Below are 12,077 nucleotides of genomic sequence, written 5' to 3' on the forward strand. Positions count from 1 at the left end.
AGGTAATGTAGCCCACAAGCAGGGTTTCAAATCCAAAATGTATATTTTCTTAAAAATGAAAAGGTATTTTGCTTGGCTGGAACTATTCATGTCACCAGCTACAGACACTTGGCCAGAGTACTGACATCTAACAGCTAGACGCCTTCAGTGTGCAGAAACAAAACCAGGATGCAGAGGCTTAGGAAGCAACGGATTACATGTAACTGGATTGTGTAATCTGGATACAAAAAATGGTGCCTGTATTCCATCACAGTTAAATAGAAAAGATATAATCAGATACATTTAGTAAAAATGGATCTTGTTAGTTGGAATACAATTCTAAAGAACTGTATCCTACCATGCACAGCTGCTAATTCATTATCATGGCTTCTAGTGGAAAAAATGCTTCACTGGCTGGAAATTTCAATAATTTTGTCTTTAAATCAATCAATCAAATCAATAAATTGCATACAAGAAAGGAAGGAACAGTTGGACAAACTAATAAACCTAAGAACAAACATTAAACACTTAGAGCTGCAACCATTAATCTATTGTTAATTGACTATGAAATTAATCTGCATCTATTTGTAACTGATTAATTGTTTTGAGTATTTTTTTTAATTAGAATATGAAAATTTAAATGTGAGTGTTTCCTGGTTTCTTTACTCCTCTCTGACAGTAAACTGAATCTCTTTGAGCTGTGGTCAAAACGAGACGTCATCTAAAGCTTTGATCAACATTTTTCACCATTTTCTTACATTTTATGGACCAAACAATCGATAAACTGAGAAAACAATCAACCAATTACACAATGAAAATAATTGTTGAAGCCCTAAAAACACTATATTTGGCTAAACCATATGTCACTATATTTTATACTGAGGTAATCCGAAAGTAACAGAAAGTAATCAAGTTACATCACTTTAATATTGTGATACCTGGCTTCAGTGGTGGCTGGTGAATTTTATTTCAAAAACAACCCTCAAAAACCCTGGGGGTACGTTCTACCATGCATTTTATAATCTAATAATATTATTTATTATTATATAATAATCTATAAGCTCTCGCGGGTCATGAGGAGCTGCACCAGATTAGGCCTGCAGACCTTGAGCTTGACACATGCTTTAAAGGGTTAATTACCAAAGTTACACAATATCACACTAACTGATCAATGCAGCGGTAGACATGAACTTCCATGTTCTGCAAGGTAAAATTAATGTTTGAGCCACTGAAAGGTTTTTTTTGTCTTCTGTGGCAGAATAATTATTGTAATTAGTGATGTGGAAATGTTGAAAAAAATATTGAATTCATCCAGACAGCATGTAAGCATGCAAAACAACAGAAAACAGTGAGACCTATGATTAAAATATGATAAGATCTACCTATAAAACAAGGACAAATCAGTGTAAACACCTGTATTTAATGTATTTCTATAAATAAAAGCCTCTCAAGCCTCCTGCCACAATATATTCCTTTGTTCTAACCTCTTATCACAGATAATAGACTTTAAAAATGGTCCACTCTGCAGAGTAATCTGGAATTAATTGTTTTATTGTCACAAATAAAAGAACATCATTTTTCTGTGTGAACAACAAAGGTACAGCAGCAGATGACGTCTGCGGGGGGATGACATCTTATTCATTGTTCTTCACTGTCCAGAAGACAAAGTTGGCCAGATGTTTGATCCCTCTGGGTTCTGGTGGGCAGGGCTGGACAATGAGAGCATCCAGGCTGCCTGTGCTTGTGCCAAACGCAGAGGAAGACCCCCAGCTCCGAGATCCATGCAGCAGGCTGCGGCGCTCTGGCTGCGCGCTCGGCCCACCCTGCCAGATGGAGGGCTAATCACAGGAACAGCATGCAGCTCGAACCCCTGAGTTAGCCCTGCCTGTCTGGACACAATGCAGGATGCTAAGCTCCGTCTCTCACTGTACTGGACTGCCACACTGCTGTTTGCTCGCTCCATCTGTCTTCCTCATTCTCTGATCCTTTTTAGAAGTTTGCCTCACTGCACACCCTGTTTCCTGTCACTTTGTTGCTTATTGTGCTCCAACATTAGAGAAATCCACTGAGAAAATCTAGAATAACTCGGCGGACGGCGAACAAGAGGAACAATTTATGAATCTCTTTCATTCCAAGAGATGCAGCACCAGTTATGTTTTGTTGTCAGCTGCAGAGTATTCTCCAGAGAGACACAGTTGCAGGAGATAAGAGGGACTATTCGAGGTCGATGGTATTGAGCCTGGATTCCTGTCCCTGACGAGATTAGCTGGCAGGGAGAGACAGAGATGTTAGGTAAGCCACAATTTGAAAAGAATTGCAGTTTATAGATTATCTGTAACCTTGTTGTCCCCCAGAAAGACCCTCTTCCTAACACTTATCTGTCAATGACACAATTCCATCATGATGAGATTGTGTGTGTTCGGCTTGTCTGTACATCACAACGCTGGAGTTAAGAGTCAGGATGGAGAGCGGTTCAGTGTGTGCACAGGTACTGTACCTCAAGAAAATAAATGAACCTTCATCTCATGGATACTTCGAATAAGCAGGTTCATAATAATTCAAACGAGCAAATACATGGACTTAAGACTATAAACTTCGAATGATGGCCACAGAACAGGCAGAGAGGAGTTAGAGGTTTTTCAAATACAGTTCAGTATGTCCTCTCACTTATTTGTTTTTGTCCTGCCAGGGACTGTCAGTGTCTTTTTGTCTGTTGGTCCATTTAACATTTTCTTCAAGCACTGGCTGTAATACCATTTAATCTATGTTTAAACACACTGATCAGTTAAAAACACTGACAAGGAATCTAAAAACAGTGGTTCTCAACCTTAGGGTGGGCCAATAATGTACTAATATTAATGTAATAACTGCCAGTAATATCACTGGTAATGTAATGGGTGGTAATTACAGGGTAAAATATTTGAAATTTTGTATAAATTACCTCCAAATTTCAAGGCAAGTATGTGATAATTCAAGGTTTTCATGGAAGTAGCACTTGCTAATTATCAAATTTGGGATAAATTTGTGATTAATTTCAAAATAAGTTCCAAATATGTGAAAAGGTGATTACCTCCTTGTGAATTATCAAATATTTACCATGAAATCTGAGGTAATTTATGGGTAAATTCAGAGAAATTTCAAATATGTTGTTTTGTAATTACAGCCAAATACATGACAATGGTACTTGCTAATTATGACATGATCAACCATGAAATTTGGGGGTAATTACTGAGAAATTATAAATATATTACTTGGTAATTAACACCTATCTAACATGAAATTATGAAACCTAGAAAGTGAGGCATTACCACATATTCATTTTACTGTTCTTCATGTAATAATGTTATGTAATAATAATAGATTGTGTAAAAACTGGACAATAATGTAATACAAATTTTGAAACAATAACATAACATTTTTCTGCATATTATTAATGTATTACATTACTTGCTTGGTTAAACAAGTGTGAAAATTGGAGCCAGTTATATAATAATACACTGTATTCATCAGAATCAGAAATACTTTTTTGATCCCAGGGGGGAAATTGTTTGCATTACAGTCACTCCCATTCAAAAACAGAAGTACATAAGCAAATAGAAAATATTAAAATGAAAGAAGAAATTGTAAGTATGTAAATAATATGTGTATTATACTACTATACAAAGCAATAAAGAAAAAAATAGAAATAAGAGGTGTCCAAATATGTATAACAACAATAACAATATATAAAGTAGTGGTACACATAATCATGTAACAACAATAATGCTGAAGATGGGAGGTAAGTGTTTAGGATGCAAGTATTATAAATAAGAGTATAGGTTGGTTTAAATACACAGTATAAATAAATAAGTGCAGTAAAGATGTCAGTGTAAGCAGTGTACCGCACTGTTGAATTTTGATCATGTCACACATACATGAAACAAAAACCGGACTAATCCTGACCCTCACTCTGTGTAACACGTCAGTGTCAACAGTAACTCAGGTTTCTGAAAGAAGCAACAGTGAAAATAATAAGTGTCATAGAGGTGTGACATACAGTACAGATATGTTAGTTATTGCCCCCTGTGAGGGGTCAGAAGATAAACCTGAGAGGCAACAATATGATGCCCTGCAAAGACGGATGAAAAAAAAAAACATATTTCTGGAGATAAAGTTCTGCTAATCTTAATAAAGCTGGTAAATACTTGCACTCGGTCACAAGGGGTTTTAAATTAACCGAGAACAATGTGTGCAACAACTTTGCTGAATTAAAAACACAATGCGGCTGGTACCTCACTTTTCATAAGAGTGTTTATTATATAAATTACACAAAAGGCAAAGAAAACGTGATCATTTTTACTTATTTCATCCAAAGGTGGTCATATTGACCACACAGAAACTGCTGCTGATTTATTGTTACATTTTGCACAATTGACACATTTCTGCTGCTTAGCAACTATTGTCGTCTCTGTCAATAAAACTTAACAAGTGGTCTCATTTTCAATTTCCCCATGTTAAAATACAAATAATTAAATAATTAGACTCAATTCAAAATAAAGTAGGGGAGACCAGGGATGGTTGTAACACTTTTTTTGTCTCAGCTCCTATAACTCACTGAATTTTTGTGTTCAAAATTCCCAACTATTGAAACAAAGTACCCTTACTTATTACAAATAGCAATTTTTGTTGTCGTTTGTTTTTGTGGTTTATTTTTGTACTCACTTCCAGTCTTTTCCCATGGGCTATGATTTTTATTGTGATGATTTTAGGTGGAAATTTGTGTTTGTTAATATTAAAATAACGTTTAAAATCTTCTAAAATACATTTAACTGACTGGTGGTGTAGAAATGTTTGTATGCTGCCAGTATACATGATAAAGGTTGCCCAGACCGAAACGTCGGATATTTAATAAATCACCAGAAAGTGAGACAGTGTGCAGGAGTCTTTTCTGATTTTCTTCAAGTTGAATCTTCCTCTGATGCACCTGTCATACAGTCAGGTGTGTAGAGACCTTTTTTAATAATGCTAGATGGCTGTAATACTTGAATGCAGTCACTGATGGTTATAATCCTACAGAAATATAAACCTGTGAATAAATACAGTCATTACAGTTTACTGCACAGAATGGCTGCATATTGATAAATATAGAAATACACTTTACAAATTGTACATTTTGCTGTTATTTCATTCTCAAAAGGTTAAGCTAACAGAATAAATGTATTAATCTCTTTGGTTGCAAACATCCTGAGGGAAATAAGAACTATTTATGGATGCACAATAATATCAGCATGTCACTGGTATTGGCCTATAAAGGTTTTAAAATGAAATATTGTATCAGCCCAAAATGAACTTTTCTGCTGATATGACGGGCTGATAAAAAAAACCTTCGTGGAATAGGTTTTGTTAATCATTTCCTGTTTTATTTTGTAGTCCTGCTCCTCCCTCAAGTGTCTTGACTTTACTTCCTGTCTCTGTCCTTTTCCCACCCTTTTTGATTAGCATTAGTTCCAGTTCTGATTAGTTCCTGTCCTATTTAGTCCTTGTGTTTCTGCCCTTTAGTGTCATCCTCTGGACCCCGGATCCCTGTGCCATTGATGGGACTTTGGATTTGTGTTCATGGGCTTTGTTTTGTGTTGCATTGTGTTTTTTGTCCGCACCTGCCAGTGGGCCATCATGATAAATGTTAGCAAAATAATAAGTTTATTCTACTACAGGAAAGACTTGATGCTTTTTCCAATTAGGTGCATATATCAGTAATCAACCAAAATAATATCAGTAAAAATCCAATACCATGCAACCTGAAGTTTGTTGTTTTGTCCATCATTCCTGTTGTACTAACCAAGTTAATTTTAGATCTCAGAATGTAGCACAAGCAGTCAGGTTGTGAACAAACCTCCAGATTAGTCAAACTTATTAAGAGGAGAAAACAAATCTATCACAATTTACAGACAGACTTCCTGGTTCAACTTTGACCACTGTGTGTGCACAGTCTTTCTGTGCAACAAGGGATTATTAAAATTTTGGATACCAACAGGATAAAATGTTGCATAGAGTTGTTGGGTCTCTGTAAATAATATGATGAAGAGTATGATGTAGACTTGACTCGTGTAGTCTTTGATATAGAAGAGCTGCATGATTAAATGATCTGATCTCATTCATGCATGCAGGGATCCAACAGCTCAGCCAGAGGAAGTCTTGGACAGACATGTTCTCAACATGAGTGTGAACATGCTCTATAAGCACAAGAACATGGCAGCATGAGGAACCCCACTGAGGCTTTTTTTGCTCAGTGAGCAACTTTAATAGGAATGAATAAGGCATCACTTCTCCTTAATACATCCATGACAACATTTGAAGCGCTGATCCAGGATGTAGTGGAAATAAACCCACGTGAAGTCAGTTCATCCCACTCTTTGAAATCAGGCTGACAGTTTACTCACCTATTTTCAGATCAACTGTATCAACCAATGAGGGGACACAAGGTAGTTTACCCACCTTTGAGGTTACCACTGCAACCCTACACTGAACAAAAGTAGTCAGTGTTCCCTTCAACAGTTAAGTATTGAAGGGATCTTGGAATGGCCTGTAGGACAGGAGTGTCAAACATATGGTCCCTGGGCCATAATCAGCCCACCAAAGGGTCCATTCCGGCCCACTGAAGGATTTTGCAAAGTGCAAAAATTTCATTTGCTTCATTAATTCCAGACCAGAGAACAGTCCTCTGTAAAAACAATGAATAGTTATAGTGGTCATGGTTAAAGGTTTTGAATATTTTACAAAACTGTCAATCAGCAGCTTCAGCATAAAATAATCTGTGTCAGACTTGCATGTTAAAATAATATTGATGGAACCCTGTTACAAAGACACTGCCAAACCTTTTGATTCCTCATCAGTTTCCACTTTAGTTGGTGTTGTCTGGTTAATGTCTGGACAATTAAAAGATTCTATAGATCTCAACAGATTATATCATAAAGAATTAAAATACTTCCCTTCCAAAATACATAAATACACATTTGTAGATCCACTGTGATCTGTATATTACAAAAAAGAGCCATTTTTGGCCAAAGATACAAAATGAAAATCTGTTTGGAGCCACAACTATTAAATTTTACTCTGAGCTTTTTTTTTTGCTAGCTTAGGGATATTTTACAATAGATATAGACATAGATGTAGGGTATGATGCACATTTTAGTTGCTGGAATGTCAAAGCTATTTTTGTGTATAGGCTACACATTTTTTTTACAAGTGGTGAATGTAATGTTATTTATTTCCAGATAATATTTTGTCAGAAGGGAGCCACTGGAGAGGGACAACAGAGCCACATGCACGTGTATGGAAATCAGACTGAATGTACTGAGAGACTGTTGACATTGCACTTAATTTTCATAAAATATCTAATCTCACTGGTCATCATCTGATGTGTAAATGGATGAATGTTTTCAGACCATTGTGCTTCTTGACACTATAAGAGATAAATTTGGAGGTATTTATAGGTTATTATGCAATGCTTTTACTCATCTGGCCAACTTAAAATCTGATTGGTCTTTATGTGTCCCATGAACAAAAAAGATATGTCTTGTTATGTATGTTCTTGTTTTTATCTGTATTAATTCATGGGACACTTTTCATCACTTTTGCTGCATAGTGTAAATGAAGCTAGTTATGGTATTTCGTTTTTTTTCTGCAGACATATATGTTAGGTAATAGCTGCTAAAAACATGTGAAAAGACTGAGAACTATGTAGCACTGAATTGTGTAGTTAGATCGCTTAACTGTTTCTGTGCTCAGGACCTGAAACATGGCTCGGTGATGTGCCGGAGCCATGGTCCCCGAACACCGCCTCCCCCTCCCCGACGGTTAGTACCCTCAGTGACTCTCTGAGTCCAAATCAGTCCAGCAGTTCACTTCAGCTCACTTCAGTTCCAACAGTCCGACACAGATGAAAAAAAAAATACCATCCTGTCACCGTCCTCTGGCTCTGGTGGCTCAGACATGTCTGGACATGTCCAATAAAACTGCTAGATGGAGCGTTCATGTTTCAGGTGGTTTTCTTTCAAAATGACCGACACAAAGCCCCCCACCTCTCTCCTGGTGTCTAATATGGCTACTTTAGATCAGGACCCATGGCAAACATGAACTCAATGAATTAATAATTCTGTCTATTAAAAATACATAGACAGAACTACATGCTTTTTACAAGAGCCCAATAAATTGGTGTTCTTAACCAGCACTGATTTAAACAGAAACAAAAAATATTAAAATGAAGTCATTAGGAACAAACTGTCAGTCATGAAAAACTGGAATGATAGAATAAAGCATTTGTGAGACATGACATAAAGCATACATGGTAAAGTAGGGTTAAAAACCCACAGTCAGACGCGTCTTCAAAGAGCAGCCAATCAGCATGGAGCACCACTCACCATGGATATTGGCCACATGCTGCAGTCCCTGTTGTCACCCGTCTCTTCAGTCTCCACCCTGCACAGCGGCGCAGTGGGAGACTTCCCATCCCAAAGCAAATGCGGCCCTTGCAAGTTCCGTGTAAGTGTTACATCAGGACTTCCTAATAGGCCCCTCTGATGTTTAATAAATCCTGATTTAATGTACTGGGGCCCGTGTGATTGGATGAAGAGAAGAGGGAGGGAATCTGCACACTGATTTCACTTTACAACTATGAATACTGATAAAAACCGACGGCTACAGCGCAGGGTCAACCTGTTTTACATTACAGAGGTGTTCCCACATGTGTGGTGGTGCTGTCCAACATGTCACTGTGATCTGCAGTTGTTATTGTTGTTCCCTCATTTGTTACCCGAAGTTACAAAGTGTTTGAGCTTTCTGTCAAGTCTCAAACTTTCCAAAACTTGTCGAGCATTTTAATATTTAAACCAGTAACGACTCATGTTTTTGGTGATGACAGATGACATTTTTATCATGTTGTAATTGAACACATCAGATGCATTTTGTGTTGTTGAGTCTGTTTGGATGATTCCACACACAGGGAGTAGGTTAGTGTCTGTAGTGGCCGAATGGACAAGTCCACAGACATGTCTGCATGTTCACAACAAAAATTAAGGTACACAGATGTCCACACACACATACAAATCAGTACTGATTAAATGGTGTGAAATGGAACATGTAAGGCAAAAATCAGTCCCTCCAGGAAGTTGTGATGTTGTGATCGTGAAAATTCATGCAAATTCAACCAATACCCATGAATTCTTTGTGACATTGCAGTTTTGACCCATGATCATAGCTTCCACCAATCAAATTTTACATCTATATTTATTTATTTTGCCATGGGCACTAATAGGATCATTTGTCAGTGTTATCAGTGCTCTTTGTACTTTTATTGTATAATTTTGTGCTGACAAAGAAAAAGATTTAGCTTCTTTGTGAAATACCAACCCAGGTGACCTGCTTCATCTACTAATAAAACATATTTTGTTGAAATTTTTGTAATTCTGTGTTACTTAAAACACTCAGAACAGAGTGTGGCTTCGTTCTCCCTGGAACAAGTTTGCCTTTGATTTTTTTTAATGAATTATACAAAAAAATCTTCAAGTTTCTTTTGCACTTTTCTCTTGGTCCTGCAGTTTCATTGGTAAAAAGCCTAAAAGCATCGCAACATGCATTGCAATTTTTTTTTTAGAAAAGCAAAAACATTTTAGGCCGCAACAATCCCCCCCAAAAAAAGCCCACAAAATCATGGAGGGACTGAGAAATGTGTTGTGCTAAAACATGAAATGACTTAAGACACTGGTGTGTTACTCCTACGCACTTTGGGGACACCAGGCTGTAAAATGACAGTATGGACAAGCAGAATAACAAAATTATAGATAGACTGTGAACATGTAAAGGCTTTTGCAATTGCTTGAGCACAATTTTGAAATCAGGTCTCATTTTGTCAAAACACACACAATTCACAGGTAGCAGAACAACTCAGATCCTTTGCAAAATGGAACGCTTCAAAACTACGCAACAATTAGTAAAAAACCCAACTTTGTCACCACGCAGCACACACACACGCTTCATGATCTGATTTTGTTTGAATCAGTGACACTAATGTGCTAAAATGCATTTAACACTTCTAGCTTTTAACAGGTTTTTTTTTTGTGTGGTTGCTTACACAGTAAAATTAAAAATAACACAGTTAGTGAAACCTGACACTTGGGGAGGAAAACTTCAACCCAGATCTGCACAGCTGTAAGCACATTCTCAGCCTCACACCTTTGTGCAAATCACTGAAACAAACATCTCTACATTAGACAGAGAAATGTAATATCATGTCACTTCTTTGGCCTTTCAAAGCTCTGACTTTCAAAAACAGTGGATCAAACACAGTCATCAGGTGTACACACAGTCAATCAGTACAATGTAGCACAGAGTGTAATTCATACTTTGTTTTTGTCTCCACAGATGCTGCTGTGTATATGTACTGTATGCTATTTCTGGATTTTTATGATTGCTTACACACTAAAATAAAACTAAAAAACTAAAAAATAAAAATAACACAGTTAGTGAAACCTGACAGTTGTCAGGTTCCAAAACACTTCCTTTCAAAATACAACACAATTCAAACAGTGGATCAAACAAAGCCGTCAGGTGTTCAGACACTCAAAGGCTGAACTGTAAACTCTCCTGTCAGGCTTGAGAACTACAAAAAGACAACAGGTGAGTTTACCTCTACCAAATTTATCAAATGTGCACCATTGGTTGACCATGCTGTCAACTTTAGGTTGACACTGAGAGAGACTGCAAAGAGTTCAGAGGGCTGTACTATGAAGGAAGCTCAACACAGCCAGGCTTTCTTTGCATGATCTGGATCAACAAAGCCTAAAACCACAATCAGAGATCACTGGTCAACTCAACTTGCTTTGTTAATCCAGGCTTTCGTCTTCAGACTCAGTGCGCGCTCACGTAAAATTTTTGCGTACCGTTTGTTGCGTTATTTGACTCTTCTTCCACATGAAATGAAGCGATCGCAAGCCACTTACTTAAGTCAAAATCATCAAGTCGTTATAATTATGAGCTGTGGAAAATATACAAAATACATTACGGCAAAAAGCAACATTGTTGCTGCAAATAAAGCAGGAGAAGAAGAATGCTGTCAGAAAATTACTGATGGACTAAATGTGGTCTTAATGCTGCTGTTTATTCTAACATGAAAACTACAACGTAAAACTCCATACAGCAGATTTAAACATGATAAAGTCTGTCTGACACTGTCCTATGATGACAGAGACGTGGACATCACTGAAGTTTTTGACCGAACCAATGTAAAATGAGTGTAACTGATTTAAGATTGTCCGTAGTAAATGTGGATTATATACCATGTAAATTTAAAGTGTTAATATGATCAGGAGCAAACGGGAAAAATGACTCTGCATCACCAAACGAGGGTTACCATGACAGCACAATGCATACAGTTTGTGCTGCTGTCACTGTCACATTACATTATGTTGCATTTTTACATGGGTTCGTTCGGTGATATTATGAACATACAGCTTAGTAATTTTAATTTTTTATGTCTTCCCTGTTTAAAAGCTATATCACTCATAAACAGTCTTGTTAGGACGATAATTTATTAAAGAACGGCGCTTTTTACAGACAATTTAATCTGAAACTTAACATAACCTGCTCCTGACCAGGTTATGAGTTTAGTATATATATAGTTAAGTTACCATGGTGATCTGGCCAGATTAAAAGAGAGCCACTTTCATGACACTGAAAATCCTGGATTTAGACTCAACATACCTTGCTAACTCATTAATCTCGCTTCGTAGTTACACCCCTCAGCCTGACTTCAACAGATCTGCTGTTGCAACAGTAATTTGTATGGAAGACCAGGGGAGAAATAGAGTGAAACAAAGCTGAATGAATATGATTTATGTAGAGGAAATAAACAAATATAAGTGTGCTGATTCCAAACTTTTTTCGGTTTCTGAAAGGGGGTCATGCCAAAAGTTTGGGAACCGCTGTCATAACAATATCTTTAAAAAACCCAGACTTTCCATAAAAAAGTAGAAATGTTAAACGTGTTTTAGATTGAGCACATTAATGTCTAACTGGTTCAAACAGAATCAGATCATATGAGGCATGTGTGTGCTGTAGGGTGA

The 12,077-nt window shown here is 37.0% G+C and overlaps 1 long non-coding RNA gene across 1 annotated transcript; it reads right to left on the minus strand.

Annotated features, from left to right (window-relative positions):
• Window positions 1–1,514: 1,514 nt before the first annotated feature.
• LOC146312636 (uncharacterized) lies at window positions 1,515–8,504 on the minus strand. The gene is made up of 2 exons (XR_014772004.1): window positions 8,379–8,504; window positions 1,515–2,245 (listed from the first exon to the last, which is right to left on the minus strand). It is a non-coding gene; the product is annotated as an uncharacterized LOC146312636 (long non-coding RNA).
• Window positions 8,505–12,077: the final 3,573 nt, after the last annotated feature.

This window comes from Lutjanus erythropterus, chromosome 16, assembly GCF_056507025.1.
Source record: "Lutjanus erythropterus isolate fLutEry1 chromosome 16, fLutEry1.hap2, whole genome shotgun sequence".
Lineage (NCBI taxonomy): Eukaryota > Metazoa > Chordata > Actinopteri > Lutjaniformes > Lutjanidae > Lutjanus > Lutjanus erythropterus.